The sequence below is a fragment of the Gopherus evgoodei genome, chromosome 4 (assembly GCF_007399415.2).
Source record: "Gopherus evgoodei ecotype Sinaloan lineage chromosome 4, rGopEvg1_v1.p, whole genome shotgun sequence".
NCBI lineage: Eukaryota > Metazoa > Chordata > Testudines > Testudinidae > Gopherus > Gopherus evgoodei.
In genome coordinates, this window is record NC_044325.1 from 12,271,561 (window position 1) to 12,293,349 (window position 21,789).

The 21,789-nt window shown below is 44.2% G+C and overlaps 1 long non-coding RNA gene across 1 annotated transcript in view; it reads left to right on the forward strand.

Moving 5' to 3' along the window:
- Positions 1-21,789, forward strand: part of LOC115651748 — a 140,077-nt gene that overhangs the window by 70,410 nt on the left and 47,878 nt on the right. The window contains exon 2 of the long non-coding RNA XR_004000423.1: positions 15,915-16,176. This is a non-coding gene — a long non-coding RNA (uncharacterized LOC115651748). The remainder of the gene's footprint in view (positions 1-15,914; positions 16,177-21,789) is intronic.

Consider the following 21,789-nt stretch of genomic DNA (forward strand, 5'->3'; position numbering starts at 1 on the left):
ATTTAAACCCGACAGCCCTGAAATTGTTTAATTAAAACCAAGGTGCATGCTAATAAGAAAGGATATCATTTTGTTATTTGTATATAATTTATTTATTTGGTTAAAAAATATAAAATAAGAGAAAGAGAAAGAAGGACCAGTAAGCCTGATAATGGCCCTCCATGGAGAAGAAATAAGTACACGGCCGAAGAAAAGCACAGTAAGAAACATAATGTTAGTAAAACACTCTTAATGCTACACAAGCTGGAGAAAATGCGACTTTGCATTTGGCCTGCAGCATTGCTAACTGCACGCAATTGAGTCAAAAGTGCACCTTTTAAACTAATACCTTGTTCTGGAGATAGAGGCACGTCTAGGAGCCTACCTCATTAATATGCTATAGTGGTCAAATAGGAGATTAATAGCAAAGTCACCTGCTAAAGCTACCAGGAACCTGTTGATTAACAATAAGCCTCCAAAAATAAGATACCAGACTGCAAAGCAAAATTGAGTCCAAGGGCAACAAGTGCTTCTGTAATTTATTCCTTCTTTATACAAGGGCATAAAGCTCCCTTTATAACCGTGTTTTCAAGGCCCTGCTGTGAGCTGTAGGTGTGAGCTTTTCAGCTGATTTATTAATTTTAGTTTCAATCAAAGTGTCACCTGCAGACACAAAAATGTAGGCCTCGCCACAGAAAATACAGTAAAAGAGAGAGAGAGAGAGAAAGACCGAGGGTTTAATTCCAAGAAACTCTGCCAGCAATTTTTTTTGCACGAACACTGGATGGCCTATTCGCTGAGACGCCAAAATAATTCCCAGCGACATAATTAAAAAAAATCAAAATTAAACATTTTTGTCATACTTTGAAAGTCAGCCCTGGACCCAGGAAATAGCAGTAACATGGAGGCTGCCAAAACAATCAACCCCTGTTGTCAGGAGGGGGACATTCTCCCCAATGAATCTAGTGAACAACAAGTCCACTGAGCAAAATGTGCAAAAAATTCTCAATTAGTTGTCTTTATTTAGTGAACACTATGGGGTCCTCAACTGCACTATAGAATTATGGCAGGAAAGCTGGGCTCTTCACTGGCTTATTAGCATTCTCACAGGGTTGGAGTGCTGCTGATAACAGACTGTTGCCTCCAAGAGCTGTTGGTGGGACCCCTACACTCCTCGTGCTTTGTCCTTTTGTTCTTCCCAGCCAGCAGGAAGTACTGCCCCATGTTTAGAGCATTCTGGGATACCTTCATTCCATTCACAGTTTGCATAGCCAACGGGGCCAATGTCTTTGTCAGTGACTATGAACATCACTGTTACAGGTTTAAATGAGAAGCATACTTGCCATTTAAAAAAAAAAAAAAACCACCACCCTGCACATTTAGAGAGTGTTCCCCCTTCCAAATGAACAGCACAGTCAATGGAATAACAGGATTGGGGTCGCAGATGCTAAATGTATGCTGTAGCCCGATTAAATCACATTGGATGTTAGCGACACCATATCCGAGCTAGAGAACGCAAACAGGAGTAAATAAAAATATCTTCTCCTACCCTTCTTGTCTTCGTTTAGATGGACACATGAGTTTTTAACAGAAGCAGAACCAACCAAACACACTCTTCTTGCTAGTGTTTGTGATGTCTTTGCTGAGCAAGAGGGTATTTGCTGCTTTAGGGAAAACACTATCATTGACTAAATTAACAAGTTGTCTTATCAACTGCCATAAGCCTTGAAGTCTAATTAATTTAGTGCTGATCAATAGCCCTGAATGAGGCATTGATTTCTGTAGCTTTTCAGGGCTGAAGCAGAGTGGCATTCTCTGCTACACGCACGTGTCTTTCATGAGAACCACACATTTGAGTTATTAACATATATTTTCCCCCCATCAATGTCCACTTGGCATTTTAGGAATTAATTTCCACCAGGGAGTAGCTTTAAAATTATTTCTAGACAACAAGGAACATGACAGGGGCTAGCTTTCAGAGTTATATTCTGCCATAAAAAATCTTTCTGAACGTAAGTTAGGAAAGAGATCCTGGGACCAGAACCTGGTGTAAAGGAAGTTAATAAAACAGCACCAATTTACACAGCGGAAGATGTGGTCCTCTGAATAGATCATAGGTGCCCCACTGCCATACCAATAAGATATTTATTCACTCAGAGCTATAGCTCTTTTGATAAATGGTTGAAAAAGTTGCTGTATCAGCCAAAGCCATAGCCTGTCAGAGCAGCACAGAGACTGTGGAAAGAAGCAGGTAATTATGAGAATACAAGAACAATTGGCATGGTATATTCAAACTACAGTAGTTGTAACAGTACCATAATAAGAGTTAAACCATCTACAGATTTGCCATCTGGATACAGACTCAGAGAAGGTTGCTATGGGGCTAATTAAATGGTTCCTGTGAGCTTCTCCACGAGTTCTCCTTCCATTGCCAAAGCAACTCCATGTCATAGCTTCTCTCTCTAGCGTAGCCATAAGGTTAGGGTCAGATTAGGATTTACTCATCTTGATGATCAGTTTCTCACACAAGCAGCCCCATGGCAGGCAATGGGAATAAGGACTCATGGAAGTGAGTAAAGAGCTCACAGCTTGACCCTTAGATAAGCCACATGAAATCTACCCAAATCCCAAGGATGGATTTTCCAAAGTGCGCACGTTCCCTTGAAAGGCAGTCAGTTTTGTGTTCCTAAACCACGTAGGCAAGTGGGACAATCCTATCCCTAATTCTCCTATTGCTACTTTTCTTCGTTTATTTATAACAGTGGAAATAACGTGACGATTGCTGCCATTACATTGCCACTCTGCTTGTGTTACAGCCCCTCACCCTGCTCTGTTTCTGCCTTGTCTGCCTACATTGTAAGCTCTTTGGGGCAGGGACAGTCTACTTGTCTGTGTCTGCATAATGGGGCCTGGTTCTGGGGTGGTCCTTAGACACTACCATAATAAATACCACTAATAATAGTAGTAGAATCACTTGTGAATCTTTGGGTGCTGATGTGCCTCCGTGACTATGGACCTGTGTAGACCAGGGAAATTTGCACCAGCTTTACACAAACCCTACTATAGACACACTGCACAGGTGCAAAGCAGGATAAGTCACTCGTGGAAGCTCACTCTTTTCCAGGAGTGCAGCATATCTGTGTTGGGGGTTTGCACTGGTGCAAAAATCCCCCCATGTAAAGCCAGGGCCCATCTCTTATTCATAGCTGTGACACCTGATATTAAATCCCTTTGGGCCGAATCTGCCCTCACTAGCCCCGTGGGAACTGGATTGGATTTGGGGGCTAAATTCTGCCCTCAGCTATGTACATGCAGCAGTTCCTCTTGAAGTCATCCCACACTCACAGTGGTATAACCAAGATCAAGATCCAAGTCATTAGGATTTTTTTCTCTGTCTGTCTCTTTTTAAAAGTGTTATTTAATTGCCAAGTACATTTAAAAGGAAAAAAAGAGAGATAAAAATCCTAAAGAATTGTCTCTTTATCTTATAACATTGGTGTAAAGAGGGGGTAGTTTCCCTGGTATAAGCAAAATCAGAATCAGGTCCTAAATACTTCCAAATCAGCGTAAATTTCAAACATATAGTAATGAGACTAGCCAGGGTCTTGCAACTGCTTTGCCTAGCTTCTTTCAATTCCACTGCCCTGCTAAGCCAGACACGCTGCTAGATTTAGTCCTTCATTAAACACTCTCTGTTACCTAAAAAAGATGCACAAAACAGATTAAAAAACAATCACACACCCTAACCCTAGAAGAGCTAAATTTTAGCTTCAAAAATTTGGCCCCTTTAACTTAAAGTTAAAAAAACAACCACCACCACAAAAGTCCCACTCTTAATCTGTTTGGGGGCCTCCATGAGTTTCCATAGCACTTTACAAAAGATCTTTATTGAAGAAAGGATTGGACAAACTTTCCTTATATGTGTGGCCCTAGTCATTAATTGCCCCTATCTTCTTTACTGAGGCCTTATTCCTATGTAAATACCCATGCATAATGTTACAGGCTATTGTTAGCCTAGCGCCAGTCAGTCGCCACTTATATGCATTTTTATTTCAATTCGCTGCGCAGAGAATGAAAAGATGTCTGGACTTAAGCTGTTTACCAACTGGGCCAAAGCTGCAGAGAGGCAGAACTGAAGAAAGCACCCAGGAACATGCTTTGACAATGCAAGCAGCCATTTTCAGTTGAGTTATTAACCTACCCTGAAACTCTTCTAATCTACGCCTTTTTTTAAAGAACAAACGTACTGAACCAAACATGAATAGCCAGAACTATTAAGAGAGAAATCATCTAAAGGACTATTGAGCACAACATAGGTTTGTAATCATTTTGTCTCAGTTGCTTGCTATCAACATTATCAAGGATGATCATGCTTGCTCAGTTGTGGCAGATTGTCTTGTAATTAAATGACAGTGCTGTACTGTAAAAAGAACATGCAGAAACACAGGCGATGCCGAGGGCTTTAAAGCAATAGAAATGTGGGGAAACGAAAATAAATTCCACAGGAATGTAGAAAACTGCACCAAAAATCTGAATCTTTACCTAAAAAAAAAAAAAAAAAACCAAACCAAAAAACTAAACCACCTTCAGGCTCTTACTTTAATGTAAATCTGTCAATATGAATTTTATAGTTTGTGGGTCCTCTGGGCAATAAGACATCATGAAAATAAAGAAGTTCTCACCCCACTTGAAAGAAAAAAACCCAGCCACCTTACAAATGTGCTGCAGGCTACTATATTTGCAGTGACTTAATGGCACCACAATCTACATAGTATAGTATTAGCCTTAAGAAACTCTTGACTATTTGCATGCATATTAGAATCCAGTGAGTGCTTAATAAGTGCATATATATGACAGAGGAAACATCTCATTGCATAGTTAGAACTACAAAAAAACAGCGAGGAAGGCAAAGTCTCCAGTTAATTACCATTACAATGCATCAAGTACAACAGTCATAGCTGAAAACCTTTTCTATTAAGGCTGCTAGGCTCAACCTTGTCTCTGCAGGTCAGCTAAAGCACTGATAACCTTTCCAGCAGACAAATACATGTAAAATTGGCTCATCTAATTAAAAGCTCGGGGAGGTGTAGAAAAATACCAGCACATTGAGTCTGGGCAAATGAGTATTCCCTCCAGCTGATGAAGCTACAATATGTTGCTACTGTTTGCTCTGGAAGGAAACTGAGTCACTTAACATTTCAATAGGTTAATCAATTGACAATTAAATGGAGAAATTGGTTAATCCTGCCACAATTAACATGACACTCCATTAAGTACACTTTCTAATTGCCACAGTGGTGAGTGAAAATTAACGTCTATGTCGAAGCATCTAAAACGAGTTGTACTATTTTTTGTTGTTGTTAAGAAAACGTTGGTAGCTGAAAAGCTTGGTGTTATTTTTATACATTAGCTGGAGTGAGGGAAATTCAGCCATGAGCTCTTTTTTCAACCACATGTTTCTAGGTTTCAAAAATGCTTGTAAATTTAAATCATCCGATTGTTTTAATGTATAACTATTTGTGACAGTTAAACAAATTAAAAATACCTAGAGTGCGCCACTGAAGAGGTATCTGTCTAGAGGTGACAAATCCATGTGCATACCAAACTAGGGATGAAGAAATCAGATCAAGCCAAACCTTCACCTGTCTCTATAATCAAAGCTTTTCAGAGGTTAAGACTCTAAAATGCAACTGCAATGTCTAGTTTTGGCCCAAGACCCCTGGAAGAAGTTCTAGTGGACATCAAGAGTGAAATCTTGGCTCCACTGAAGTCAGTGGGAGTTTTGCCATTAACTTCTATGGAGTCAGGATTTCATTTCCCAAAGAAGGATGGTCTTGTGAGATTTAGGCAATATGGGTTCAATTCTTGGCTTTGCTACAGACTTCTTTTGTGACCTTAGGCACAGGGCTGGCTCCAGCTTTTTTGCCGCCCCAATGGCGAAGCGAGAAAACAAACAAAAAAAGGATAAAGCCGCGATCAGCGGCACTTCATCAGCCGCTCTACCGCACCACTTCATTCTTTGGTGGCAATTCGGCTACAGGTCCTTCGCTCAGAGAGGGACTAGGGGACCTGCTGCTGAATTGCCTCTGAAGACCCGGATGTGCCACCCCTTTCTATTGGCCGCCCCAAGCACCTGCTTCCTTTGTTGGTGCCTGGAGCCGGCCCTGCTTAGTCAAATAATGCCAGATCACAAAAAGTTTTAGATTAAATCAATCAGATGATCTCTTCGCACTTCCATTCCCCACCCCCACCCCTAAAATGGCAATAGTAATACAGTAGAACCTCAGAGTTATGACCACCTCAGCTCTGGAGGTTGTTTGTAACTCTGAAATGTTTGTAACTCTGAACAAAACGTTGCGATGCTCTTTCGAAAGTCTGCCACTGAACATTGACTTAATACAGCTTTGAAACTTGACTATGCATAACTAAAATACTGCTTTCCTTGTTTTTAATAGTAGTTTGTGTTTAATACAGCACTGTATTGTATTTGCTTTGGGGTTTTTTTGGTCTTTGCTGTGTACATCTGATTGCATACTTCCGGTGCCAAATGAGGTGTATGGTTTGGAGTTCAGAACTAGAAGATTCTACTTCCAGTCTGTTAAGAGTGCAAGCAGGAGCCGTCTCCCACTAGGAGTACGTGCACTGACCAGCATGTTGGGGCCCTCATGTGTTCCTGAAATACAATAATAATCATGCCCTTCATCTGGTTTCTATTGGTACCCTTTATTTCCGTTGGAAAACCAATAACCCCAAGAACCAGACTTGCTGCTCTGTACAAAACATAGTGCCACAGGGAACCAGCTGAAAAATTTCAACTGGAATTTCCACAGGGAGAGGAAGCTGAAGTATGGGGAGATCATGGGGAATGCTGTTAAGGAGCCATTTCCTCCTCAGATGGACCACTCGACCTCTGCAGACAAAGGAAGCTTTTTGTTGCAAGACTTGGAGCTACATTCTGGCCGCTGTTTCTTCTGCTGCTTGCAGGCTGTTATCTCCAGGCATTGGCAGTTTGGGGGATCATGGCTTCTTCCTGCCCCATCTCGGAGTAGCTCTGTGGATGAGTACCTGAGCCAGCAGCGCTGGAGTACTGCCGAGATGAATCAGGTCCTATCCCTGCAGCACTAATGTTGTATCATTGCTAAGCACGTAACTTCCCGCAAAGGCTGATTTGAACAGTTATGCACTGACATTTGTATGCATTTGGGGCTGGATCCAAAGCCCATTCAAGTCAATGGGAGTCTTTCCAGCAACTGCTTTGGGCTGCGGAACAGGCCCCTGTGGTTGTGGAGCCCATCTGCTCCACAGGAGAGAGCTTACCCCCCTTTGGAGCTCCTGTGTTTGGCTGGGCCCTACTTTCTTGTGGATCCAAGACCACTGTGAGCTAAATTCTGCCTCATCCTTATGGGAGACCTGTGGAGGCGGAGTGTGCCAATAGTCCCCTTCCTGCAATGGCCAAGCAGAACTGCAGTCTTTGCATTCTGGGGAGCACACAATGCTGTGCTCTATTTCTGTGTGGGTCAAAGGCAGGTCAAGGTCTCCTGGGGCCACCTGTCCCACCTCTTTCACCTGTGCCCCTGTCCCCATTATGCCCCTTCCCCTTTTGACCCTGACTATGGTCCACCCATTCTGCCCCTTCCCTGTGGCTCCACCCTCGTTCTTCCCACAGCCCTGCCCCATTCCGTCCCTTCCCCCATAGCCCTGCTCTCAATTCCACCCACAGCTCCTTCCCATTCTGCCCCTTCCCCTGGGGTCCTGCCTGCTCCTTTTTGCTCCACCCCCTCATCCCCTGCAGCACCCAGACTGGAGAATTTCTGTGCCCCTGCTTCTCCAGCCTTGGGGCCATGTGAGGGGAGATTTTTCTGTGGGCCCCAAATTGGCTGGGGACCCTGGGTGTGAACCCTGTCGGTCTGTGCAGTAATTTGTCACTGGCATGGGTACATGATGCCCTTAGGGTCATGGAGATATCTGGGAGCAGCCAAGGCCAAGGGCTCTGCTGCCCCTTGCAGAGTTGGCCAGCTCCATGTAGGGCAGGAAGCTGAACCCGTAAAGCCGGGGTGGCCAACCTGAGGCTGAGAAGGAGCCAGAATTTACCAACGTACATTGCCAAAGAGCCACAGCAATACATCCCCAGTCCCCCCATCAGCTCCCCACCCCCCGCTCCCAGCACCTCCCGCCATGGCAGCCCCACCAATCAGCACCTCCCGATCAGCTGTTCCATGACGTGCAGGGAGGTGGGGAGGAGCGAGGGCACTACAGGCTCAGGGGAGAGGGTGGGAAGGGGTGCAGTGGGGGCAGGGCCTGTGGCAGAGCCAGGGGCTGAGCAGTGAGCACCCCCCCTCGGTACATTGGAAAGTTGACGCCTGTAGCTCCAGCCCCAGAGTTGGTGCCTGTACAAGAGCCTCATAGTAACTTTTGAAGAGCTGCGTGTGGTTCCGCAGCCATAGGTTGGCCACCCCTGCCATAAAGCATTGTGTAGTCAGCTTGCTGCCCTGGCATGCCTAAGAGCTGGGGCAAAGCAACCTCCTAGCTCTTCACTGCCCCCAGTACAGGCCTCTGCCTACTAGGCATGGCCAAGCCCCTCAAGAATAAATTCTGCTGCTTACAAACTGCACAGGTGCAATCAACTGCGCTTGTAAACCCTGCAAGTTCAAGCACTTGTAATCTCCTTAAGCCGAATAGCCCAGCATCATTGTTTGTTTGTTTTTTCTATGAAAAAAACATGGAGAGACAAAGGGTTAGATGAAAGGTCACAATTTTAGCGCTCAGAAGCTAGGAAATGAGACGTTTGAGATTTTTGCAATAATATCGATTTAGCTGCATTGCACATACGGTGTCTTTTCTATTCCAAATGTGCCCTTAAGATATTAATGTCTTTATGGGCAAGTGTATTGCCCACCTGATAAATAGGACTCGTCGTTTCGTCTGACCTCCTGCATAACACAGGCCACAGAACTTCACATCAGGCACAATCAACCCAAGCACAAGCTATGGGGAGGAGTTAGCATTGCTATGAGACTCTATTAACTGCTTCATTTCCCCGCTTTGGGGCATTTGAATCCAAAGGCTAAATAGAAAAGCCAATGTGACGGCTGCTCTTTTTTTTTTTCTACAATCAAATCCAGTGAATATGACCCAAGACACCCCACCTCCACAAAGATAGCTGGTCAGATATTAAACCCGTCTACTGCAAGTAAACCAGTCTCTGATAGTAGCCTGGGATTCTCCCAGTCTGAGAAGTCAACATTAGTTTCTACTGCTTCTCATTCTCCATAGGGCAAGAAATCTACATCGGAGCCTTACGGAGGAGGGGACATAGATGTGAAGGAGAAAGGATCTTGCCACAAGGGAGCCTAAACCACCAAAAATTGAAACAAAGACAGGAGAGAAAAGGCCAACCCCAAGGCTGCCACAAATTGTAGCATGAGCCATAACAACTGGCTCCAGTTTGGGGAGGTTCATAGTGGATCACAAGCTAAATATGAGTCAACGATGTAACACTGTTGTAAAAAAAGCAAATCTCATTCAGGGCCGTATGAGCAAGAGTATTGTAAGCAAGACATGAGAAGTAATTCTTCCGCTCTATTCCGCACTAATATAGCCTCAGCTGGAGTATTGGGTCCAGTTCTGGGTGCCACATTTCAGAAAAGATGTGGACAAATGGCAGAAAGTCCAGCGAAGAGCAACAAAAATGATTAAAGGTCTAGAAAATATGGCCTCTGAGGGAAAATTGACAAAATTGGGTTTCTTTAGTCTGGAGAAGAGAAGACTGGGAGGGGACATGATAACAGTTTTCAAGTATTTAAAAGGTTGTTACAAGGAGGAGAAAGGAAAAAAAAATTCTTAACCTCTGAGGACAGGACAAGAAGCAATGGGCTTAAATTGTATGAAGGAAAGTTTAGTTTGGACTTTAGGAAAAATTCCTTACTGTCAGGGTGGTTAAGCACTGGCACAAATTGCCTAGGGAGGTTGTGGAATCTCCATCATTGGAGATTTTTAAGAGCAGGTTAGACAAACACCTGTCTAGATAATCAGTTCTGCCACATGTGTAGGGGACTGGACTCCCCAACACCCACATCCCCTTCACTGAGCCCTACTGCCTGCATCTGGGCCTCCTGTACCCAGACTTCCCCCACTGAACCCCCCCCAACTCGAACCTCCACCCCCCAAGCCACATTCCCCCAGTGCCCAGACTCCCCCGCTGAATCTTCTACATCCAGATCACCCTGGTGAGCCCCACCCCTCACACTCAGCCCTCCCCTGCTGTGTCCCAACCACCTTCACCTGAATCCCCCTGCAGACTCCCATTGCTCCTGCACCCAGAACCCCTCAATGAGCCCCTGTGCATCCAGATCCCACACACACTCGGACCCCCCCACCAAGCCACCCAGCTTGCCCCACATAGAACCTTCTCACCCCACACGTGGATCCCCCCATACTAAGCCCCTCCACCCTTGGATCCTGCCAGGCTGAGACTGTTTTACCCACACCTGGATTGGGGGCAGGGCTGGGCATGCATGGAAGACTTTGGAAGGCTCCACAACGGAAGCACCTCATATTTCAGGGTCGGACTTAGAACATTTGCAGCATAAGAGAAGAGTTTTGATAGGAAATCAGGGACATCCTCAGAAGTCTACCACCCTGAGTGTGCACCATTTCTAAGGGCTCTTCCATCAGCGGATGATGAGCGGGCCCACGAGTGATAATGAAAAGGGTTTGACATGAAGCAATGGTGTGAAAAGAGAGAACAGGGTCAAGTTCTGGATCCACTGAAGTCAACAGGAATTTTGCCATTGACATCAATGGTGTCAGGATCGGGATGATGGATTCTTCCTAAAAGTGGGGAGACACGAGGCCCCACCCCCTGCTGTGGCCCTGCCCCTGCCCTGCCTCTTCCCTGTGGCCCAGCCCCCGGCCAAGCTGGAAGCCAGACCTGGCCTAGGGAGCCTGGGCCTCTCCACCTGCCTGGGGTAGGGGGGTCCGAGAGCAGCCCCTGGCCTGTGTCCTCACCCCCGCAGACCTCCTGCCCAGGGTAGGTGGAGGGTCCGTGGTGGCTCCCCACAGCTGTCTGGGCTGGGCTCCAGCTTCCAGCCTGGCTGGGGGTGGGGACTCAGGGGGAAAAGGAAGAGCAGGGGGAGGGGCTCATGGTGAAAAGTGGGTGGGCCAAGCCCATCCACTTTCAAAAGTGGGAGGGCCCTGGCTCCTTGACCCCGTGATTCGGACTCCCCACTCAGGATTTTACTCGGTGTGCAAATGCTTTCATGCTCTGATATGGGCAAGGCCAAACAAAGCAATATTTCTCATTATAGCTAAAAATCAAAGAAAACCCAGCACTCTAGGACCTTCTGGGGTGGAAAACAAAGTCTGGTCATGTTACCACTGAAGTCAAAGGGAAGCCGTTGACTACAGTGGGTGAAGCCTAACATATAGTTCTAATTGCTAACACTTTCTTTCTAATTATAGCTCAGTTTGGTTAGGATTTTCCTACTATCCCTTGTTTCCCCTAAAGCAAACACCAGAGCACATTCTAACCCCAGTGGGGATGTTTATTAATAACCCCCTTGGCAAATAAGAAAAAAAATCATTATGCTTTATTAGGCACTAGCGTATTTCCCTACAGCAAATGCTAATTGAGAAAGCCAATCAGACATTATGGGGCAATTAATTTCAGGATGAAAATAAACATTAGAGCAAAACCAAAACAGGATCATGTAGGGTATGCACCACCTTCAAGCTTTTTGTCCACGTCAGCCATGAGAAGAGTAATAATCTGAAATAATCTACATCCATTGTAAAATGAGAACATGAATGGGGTATGGAACAAATGAGTCTTACTTACCAAGAGGTACAGTGGTTGCACTTTTAGAGGGTCTGCAGTTTGGAAAGATTCTACCAGCTGGGGAGACAGTCCCTCTGCACAGAAAGGGGATTGTTCCTGGTTTTCTCTCTTAGAACAGCCATCCATATATTTTGAGATAAAATAAATGCTGGGAACTGTACCATGTTCTTAAATGAAATCCTAGTCTTAAAGCAAACACTGAAAAAAATATTATTTTTAATAAATGTATAAGAAAAATGGAAAACCAAACTAATTCCTGTCATGCAGTTTCTACTTTCAAAACATTAATTAACTATCTGAAGATAGGGGGGGAAAAAACTTACTTAAAACAGCCTTGCAATACCATAAGGTCTTGGGGCAAAGATTGCCTTTTTTTCCTGTGTTCACACAGCACAGTCAGGTCCTGGTCCATGACTGGGCTCTTAGGCACTAGTGTGATATATATAATAATTATTATTAAAATGAAAATGTAACAGCCCAGCCACAAAATCCACACACCAACCCTTTACTAATAGAAAAATGGTCATAGGAAAAATGATATTTTATTCATTCATCAATCAATATTGCTTGCCCCCATTCAAGCAAGGCAGTAGGATTTTGCAAGGCTAAGGGCTGGTCTACACTACACAGTTAGGTCAATGTAAGGCAACTTATGCCAACCTAAAGTGTCTACACTACAGTCTTCCTCCCATCGACGTAAGTGCCCTGCTACAGCAACATCATAACTCCACCTCCAGGAGAGGCATAGGGCTTCTGTCTCTGTGGTTAGGGCGATGCAGAGTCTGTATAGACACTGTGTCTCTAACATCAGCTGCTGGCTGTCTTGTCAATTTTGTGGCAGGAGTGGCTGGGAATATAGGTTGATTTACAGTTTTATGTAGACATATCCTAAGTTAAAACACAGAAATGAAAAAGCAATGTAGGATGATGTAAGACATTAAAGAAGGGCTATGCAGAGGCTGTGTGGCCTAGTAGATAAAGCATTAGATGGGGACTCAAAAGACTGGGGTTCTATTCTTACCTCTACCAGTAGCAGGCAGGATGACTTTAGGGGAGCTACTTCACTGTTGTGTGGCTCTGTTTTCCCATCTGTAAAATGGGTTTAATGAAACTGCACCCCCCCTTGTAAAGTGCTTTGTTATTATTATTATCATTCCTACCTGAATTTTTAAAGTATAACACCTTTTAAACCAGCATGAAGTATAAGATTTGTAAAATATGATCCAGTTAAAGGAGTTATGTGGGTCTTGTATAAATAGATGCCTTGCACTACAAGGCATCCATGTATTTTGCTTTATTCTTATCTCAGTCTGATGCAGGGAACTTAATGGCCAAACTCTGGAACAGCCCAGAATATGTTGGAATAATGAGGCTGCCGTAGATAAAATGGTATGGTCAAATGCTTGATCACACTTTGGTTTGTTATGAAGTATGCCCATGAGATCAAATAACCAATGTCAGTCAGGTTTACTGCTATGAGCCAATAATGATACAGTACAGGAAAAATGTTCAATACAAATCCAGTCTCTGGGAAGCGATGTTACATTCCTGTAAAAGCAGCAAAGAATCCTGTGGCACCTTATAGACTAACAGATGTTTTGGAGCATGAGCTTTCGTGGGTGAATACCCACTTCCTCAGATGCAACATTCCTGTTATGCAGAAGGTGTGCTCCCCAAGATACACATTTCACCTGATGTTATTTATATGATGATTTTACAAGTTATACATCTCGGTACATGTCACTAAAATCCAACCCATTGGTTTGTCCCATTTCTATAACTTCTTGTTCTGTTCCTTCCATATCTTTGTTTTGGATACTAGCATTCCAGGTACTGGTCCATGAAGGTACCTCCCTAGCTTGTACTAAGACAGAACGAATGCTTCTTGATTTTGACAATTTTCCTATCTGCTTATATCAAATACTTACTTCAGCAAAAGCAAGGAGTTATGGGATGCTTAACATAAGTGAACAGGATTATGGTTTAGGCCATTTTAGCCTATATCAGTGTTACAATATTTGTGCTTAATATTATTGGTGCTTAATGCACACAGATTATTAGGATAGATAGATAGATAGATGATCATCTATATTATTGATATGAGATGGCTAGATAGATGCTTGCCAGCATATACTAGCCAACACCCCCTCAAAGGTCAATGTTTATGAAAAGGGTCTCACATTTGGCACTCTCCCTCCACTTTATACGTCTGAATGTGCTAAACTCACTCAGAGTTCCTTCCAAACCATATGATTAATTTCTTGCAAAGGGATAAGATCACACTCATTCAGATACTAACTACAGCTTACTGATGAAATTAAAATATATGACACATTGGGAGAACCCAAATCTACTTTAACAAACGTACCCCCCAAGGGGCAGGGGGATTCTCCATCACTTGGAGTAGTTAAATCAGGATGGGATGTCTTTCTAAAAGACACGCTATAGTTTAACCACAAGCGATAGGCTTGATGCAGGAATCGCTGGGCAAGAGTCTATGGTGTAGGTGAGAATAGATTATCATAATGGTCCCTTCTGGCATTAAAATCTTTGATGGTAACTAACTTCTGTGTTCTATGTAATTGCAACTAGACTGTATTAGAGACTAGCCAACTTTAATTCTCTTCCCTTGCATAAGAAAATATACTTCCCCAATGCTGTATGCTGCAAATGAAATTTCACTGCATTTTACGGCTGAAACGATCATTTCAGCATGGGAGGGCAGGGAAGGGGAGAATTTACAACACATCATTTCCAAGTTGTTCTAGTAAACAAACAAGAACAAAGTTTCCAGCTTGCTTTCCCTTTATTTTCTGTGAGGGCAATGCACAATCAGAAGGGCTGTGATAGGATCATCTATCTCTAACTGTTCTGTCTAGTTTTTCTATGCACCCATCACTATGGTATCTGAGCATCGTGTGACCTAAAATAGCTATACCCTGTTGCCTAGTTCATTAGTATTCAATATTATTTTGACCTAGTGACAGGTCTGCAGGTGGCCTACGTGAGGTCAAACGGCATTTTCCTGCCAGCTCCCATAATATTACTTTCTGCCCTGTGGTGACCCTGGTTCTCTTCCTATTTTATCACAATGTACTCCATAGGAATGAGAAGCCAGCATAGAGAATGCCTTTATCTTGTTTCTATATAAACAAGTCACAAGGGCTGTCTCCAAATTCTTAAAGTCCCTTGGACTCTTGACAACTCAGCTCTTGCGTGGCTCGCTAGAAAAATCAGTGGCCCCAGAGAGTCGGGAGAAGTTATTGGGGCAGTTTCTTCAGTTCCTTTTCTTTCTCATAGGAACAAGGGCTATTGATGATCTTGTCAGAAGTCTAGATTGCTCAGTTTGTGGTCTTGCTGGTCAGGCAACAGCTATATCCCCATCCACCCTTGCAATATGCCTTTGAGACATAACATTCTGTTCTTGGCTAGCTGGAATTCTTGGTCTTTGCAGGGGAATTGGGGAATCCATGTGATGAGAATAAGGAAGAGTGCTGATCAGAGGATCCTTGTTACCCAAGTGCTGCAAGGTACCTGGGACCATATAGGAGAACAAACAGCATTACGTCCTATTTAGGACAGTCTTCCGGGTGATGATTTTGGGGGTGTTTTGCTTGGGGAAGCTCTTCCCATGCATCTCCAAGGATAGATTGCAATTAAGCAACCCCCAGTGGGGGAATGGGAAAAATACGGGTCAGCCCTGTTTCCCATAGACCTATCAAGTGAGTTCAGAGGAATAGCTCTTGCTGCATGACAGATGGGGCAGGGCAATTTATCCTGGCACCTCTCTCTACACATAGTGGGCAAAGGGCAATTGGTCATGCCCAGGGATGGTTGCCTGCTGGTTTATAGGCATTTTAACAAAGGGATAGCCTGCGATGGTTATGTCGAGAGCAGTATGGTGCACACTCAAGCTGCCCAGTGGCAGCCAGGGCTATTGCCACCATTGGCTATATGCATCAGGCCTCCAGACACAGCTGAGATGGTGCTTGGATCGCTTCTCATCATATGCCAGGAGCCAAAGGGTTGAGTAGAGGTGACAGCCTAGGGGTTTTGTGTCAGGTGATTGCTTATAGCTTTTTATTCTCCTTTTACCTAGGGACTGTGAAAGTTGGATTCCTCTGTGAACATCTGGATCAGTGGGCACAGCTGCATTTCATTGGGAACAGAAGCACACAGGGAGCCTGGGGCAAGGCACACAGCTGGATTCAGAGCCTCTAAGTTCCTGATGTACTGGTAAAGCATCAAGGGTTGCTATGGAAGCTGCTCATCCCATCATCACTAGCCTTGGAAGGGACTTCTGGGCACCACAGGATCTTATCATTCACTTTGTGGACAACGATTGCATTACTTACAAAGAGGTTAGTTTGCGGGTTAGGGTTAAAAGGGACATCTGGTTGTCAAGACGGCATTATCCAGACCCTGTTTTGTGTGGTTTCAAATACTCCCATAAAGAGCTAGGTGAGGATGGAATATTACAAATATTAGTATTAGGTAATGGGGAATGAACATGTTCAACACTGATGTTCTTGTTGTAGAATCCCTGGCTAATTGGCCTCTCTAGTACACCAAATGCAGGTTCGGACTGGCTAGAGCTGCTGTCGGTGACTCTGGTGATGGGGACATGGCTTAATACCCAGTACAGGCATGGCAAAGGGCCTACTTCCTTCCACAGGGAAGGGATGAAGAGTGGGGTTGTCTTGCCATTGTCCACTTCTGAAAAGTAGGGTATAGTTGTGCCCCATGGCAGTTGGAGTCTATGTGGGGTTCATAGGACCACTTGGACAGAACAGGAAGTAATGGTCTCAAGCTGCAATGGGGAAGTCTAGGTTGGATATTAGGAAAAACTATTTTACCTGGAGGGTGGTGAAACACTGGAATGGGTTACCTAGGGAGGTGGTCGAATCTCCTTCCTTAGAGGTTTTTAAGGTTAGGCTTGACAAAGCCCTGTCTGGTATGATTTAGTTGGGGATTGGTCCTGCTTTGAGCTGGGGGTGGGACTAGATGACCTCCTGAGGTCCCTTCCAACCCTGATATTCTTTGATTCTATGACCTGGGATGCTGCTGAGCAACATCCTACTTTCCAGTTAAATTCAATCTGCTGATAAAGTGGTGGCCAAAGGTCTTTAATTATGTGCATTGGTGCTGTGGCTTATTTGGGCCAGCTGCAAAAGGGGACAGGTGGCCCTCAGCGATACAGAGTGCTCAGGCATAGATTCAAAGGCCAGAAAGGTCCATTGCGATCATCTAGTCTGACTTCCTGTAGAACACAGGCCATGGAACTTTACCAGTGATGATTTTATGTTTTCTTCCGGGTCATTGATAAAAAAGCTAAAAAGTGTAGGGCCAGGAACTGATCCCTGCTTGATGATGATTTCCCACTTACCTTGCATTGACACCCAATGCAACAGCAGCACAGGTACCATTAAACAAACTGCTCTCCACAGAACACACATTTTCCTGTATCTCACCCAACTATGGATGCGATTAAAATCCAAACTGCAGGGCAAGGAAGTGCTTCCTATGGAGAAGATGGAACTTCCATATTGTGTACACAAGTGCTTTCAGGCAGCTCTGTCTTGGCAGGCTCCTGCCACACAAATGGTCCCCACCAATGGTGAAAAATGTCATGTGGTATCGCCTAATGGGAAGGTACCTGGTTCCAGTCTCCTCTGCTGGGCCCAATCTCTAGCTTCCATCCCCAACTTTGTTGCTGGCTTTGGACTAGAGGCTCAGCTCTTTGCTCAACTTTTTTCATGATATTTGATGTATTTCTTCAAATCCTGGCTCCTGAAGTCATGTGAATATGTGAGAATCTCAGCTTTCATTGAGGTTGTGAGGAAAAGCTTAAAACCATGACCTGAGTGCACCTTAAAGGCTCAGAAACCAGAGGGTAAATAAAAAGAGCCCACTGATTACTATTTTTTAAAGTCTCAGGGTATTCTACCACTTCAATGGGTGTGGATGGAGCTCAGCACCTGACTGGATGTGCTCAGCACCTGCATGGATTGGACCCTTGTTGGATCCTCAGAGGAAGGACAATTAATAACTGAATTACTGGAAACTGAGCCAAATCCTAAAGCATTCACTCAAGCAAAACTCTTTTGGGCTAAATGCTGAGAGGTACCTGGGTATCTGCAATGCCCACCAAATCCAAGGCAGCTCCTCAGGTGTAGCCCATTGATTTCTATGGGAATTTTACCCAAGTAGTCTGGTTGTGAAATATCTACATCTATCTAGTTACTCATATGGCCCTCATCACCAAGATGCTTCACAAAGATAGTTAGATACTTAACGCCCAGGGATTCGGGTGCCTAAATACTTAATGACAGGGGGAGCTGCCAGTCCTGCCTGTAATAAAGACACCACATGTTATCAGTCAGCACGTTTTCTGAACTATGCACCTTCAGGTCCCCAGCCCAGACCTCTGCCACTTGAGCTACAGGATTAATTATTTGAGGTAAGGAAACTCAATGAGATTCCTCTGCATTCCTCCCTCTGTCTCTGTCCCTACTCCTGGGCTACATGAATCCAGAGGCTGAGACTGCCCTGGTTCTTGATTTTCAAGATGCTCCCTGACCTTTGGGTGCAGGGTGGGGCAATAGGAGGTGCCCTCCACCAGAACTCATGGCCCACCTCTCCTCCCTCACAGGCCCTGTTTCTCTCCTCTCTCCCACACTCTCTGCTGCAGCCAGGGGAGATCAAAAAGTGCCCTCTAGGGTGATTAACCCCCTTTAGAGGGAACTCCCTGGGGCAACGGGTAAGCAGCTGACCTTCTCCCACCCATCCCTAAAGGATTCAGGATTTCGTGCTGCTATAACAGCACCTCCTCCAGCACACTGGGTTGCACTGGCCTCGCCTAGGCTCTCACAAACAGCATGTAACTAGACCCTGTCCACTACAATGCAGGTGACAAGCCTAAGGATAAGAGAGGACAAAGAAATGTACTTTAGCCTCAGCTGCTGCACTTAGCATGGGCTACGTTTTAATGTCTCAAGCAGCTCAGGGTGGTTTTGCCCTCTCCTCTGCAGCAGCAGCAGTCACCTGGGGCAGAGGTTTCTCTGTTTTCCCTCCCATGGTCATCTGACCTGTCTCAACCAAGGGGAGCCCATCAGTCGTTCAGAAGTCTACTCACCAGCCACCCAAAAGGGAAATAGTTCATGTTCATGTTAAGTCACATGATCATGTCTGAGCCAACTGGATTGAACCTGGCAATCCAAGGGTGTGATGCATACTGATTACTTTCTCTCCTTCCTCCAGGCTATTCAAAGGGCAGCTGCTAAGACAGCTCCTGCTGCTCCAGCCACAGCACCCTTTCATTGGCTTCCAGCCTCTCAGTGCACTTTACCCTCAAGCTCCTCATCCTCACATTTGAGACTCTGCTCTCATTTCCTCCTCTCTTTCTTCACAGGCTTTCCAATCCTCTCTCCTTGCTGTTCTCTTCATCACTTTCTCCCACGCTTGACTTTGCGGGTTGAGTCCTGCTGCTGTTCTTCTAGGCCTCCCCTGGAGCGAAGCAACCTCTTTCTCTCCTCCTCCACCTCCCCTTATTAAAAGAAGCCTGACTTGGTTTCTCGGCGCCACTGGGTAACTTACCACAACTTCTCTTTCCTGAAGTTTCCTGCCCGGCAATGGATCTTGTCTTCCTTTGTTTCATCTAATTGCATCTTGTAGGCTTCTCAGGCCAGGGAACGTGGCACAATGTAGAGCATATACATAAGATAAATGAAGCATATATAATACTATATCCATTATGCCAACCATATTCAAAAGTAAGTTCCTAATGATAGGCACATAAATCCATATTTAGAGCCTAAATAAGTGTATTAGAGTGAGCAGACATCCAGATATTATTGGGACCATCCAATATTAGGGGTTTTGTCTTATATAGGCCCCTATAACCCCCACCTCCCAGCCCCCTCCTGATTTTTCACACTTGCTATCTGGTCACCCTAAGTGAGTGTAGAGTGGCAAACTTTAAGCACCCACTTTTGAATATGTTGGCCAATATATATATATATATAGGAGTGTGCATGCGTACACACAAATACTTTATCAGGTATAATCTGAAAGCTACCCAGTTCAGGCTAGAGATACTGGACTGCTTTAACTAGCACCAGTATCTGAAACAGCACCATTCTGGCTCCAGACTGAGGCTAGGTCTACACTACGGGGGTCGACCTATGATATGCAACTTCAGCTATGCAAATAGTGAACAGCATATAGCGTAGCTGAAGCTGGCGTATCTTAGGTTGATTTACCTGGCCCTGAGGACAGTGACAAGTTGACCACTGCCGCTCCCCTGTCGAGTCCACTTCTGCCTCTCACCATGGTGAAGTTCTGGAGTCGACAGCAGAGTGATCGGGGATTGATCACTATCTACCGATCTGGCAGGTAGTGTAGACGTACCCTGAGGAACCAAAGAAGGGGCATAAAGCCACCTTTGCCTTCACTTTGGGTCTTGTGTTTATCACAGTTTGACTGGACCTGAGAGCTAGGCCACTGTTCCGAATCTAACCATCCATCCACATCTGTAGACGTAAATTACTGCTGCTCAATTTGTGTCTGAAAATTCTAATCTGAGCACCACTTCAGAATTATAATAAAAGTAGGTCTGTTCATTATTATTATTAATTATTTTGCAGTACTCCTGCATTGCATTACCATCTCAAAAGAGATTGCATGTGGTTTAAAATGCACTGTATTAAGGAAATCGTTTCCTGTTTCCTACTTTATGTTACTGATTTGAAATATTCTATTCTTAACCACATTGCAATAAAATTAGATAATTACTTAGCTCATTTTTCTATATGGGTTTGGTAATTCATAATTGTCTCAGAGCTGAGAAAATGTTTCCTTTAAGAAGGTTAAACAAAGAGTTTATTGACATTAGTGAAGATTGGTTAAAGAAAACATTATTAAATAAAAGGAGCTTTATTTAAACACTAAATTAATCATTTAAAGGCAAATTAGAGGTCGTAACTCCTCCTAAATAAATAATGTTAAACAATAATTAGATACCCATTTTAGATTACCGGCAAGCACTTGGGTTCAGTGGGCTGAAAAACAACTTTCTTCTCATCTCTTTAAATTTGTTCAATATACATAATTAAAGCAAACCACTGGCCTGCTTAAATTTTTCTTTCCAAGATTAAAAAAAGATTCTGTTTGTAACTGTGTGTCATATTTGCCATTAGATGATAAAACATCTTTAAAGCTTCACTTTCATATAAACAGAAGAAAAGATGTGAGCATCCAGAGAGCGCTCCTACAGTGGAAATCGATTCTCCTAAGCTAGCGGTTACAGTTATCAATCTTATCAAATGGGCCAATGCATGAGTGCCCTTAACCACTTTCATTTGTATGATCTCTCTTTGCCTGTGTTAACCTTTCAGACATTACAGAATTTGCAGTATGCCCTCTAGGCTATAATTACACTCTCAACTCTTTCCCTTTCATTAGCCCTCCTAGTCATCTCTTAAGTGCCAGATAAAATTAAAAGAAACAGCCTTTTATTTTTATTTCATTAAAGTATTATATTTTTAGGCTGCGAGTACCTGGTTGCAGTAGTCGAAGAGTATTAACAAACCTTCCCCTATTATCCTGTTTCAAAGAGGTGGTTTGTTCAGGGAATCACACACCCAGGAGAAACACATCTGTGCACTGCAGGGTTTGCACTAGGTCTTCTCAACATGATGATGGCTGTTGAGTGTTGACAGGTACCTTATCACTGTACTCCAGAGTCTTCAGTGGGTGTTGCTAACTCTGGTCCCAACAGGCTTAATCAAAGCACTGGGAAATTTTGTTTATAACACTGCAAGAGTTTAGGGAGTTAGATTAATGCAATCTGACATGAGCGCTGGTAAATAATGATAACACACACAGCTACCTCAGCGTGGATGGGACCATCAAAAAGCACAGTCTTTCTGTGAAGGGATTGTTCTGTAAGGAAAAAAGAGAAGGAGACTCAGGAA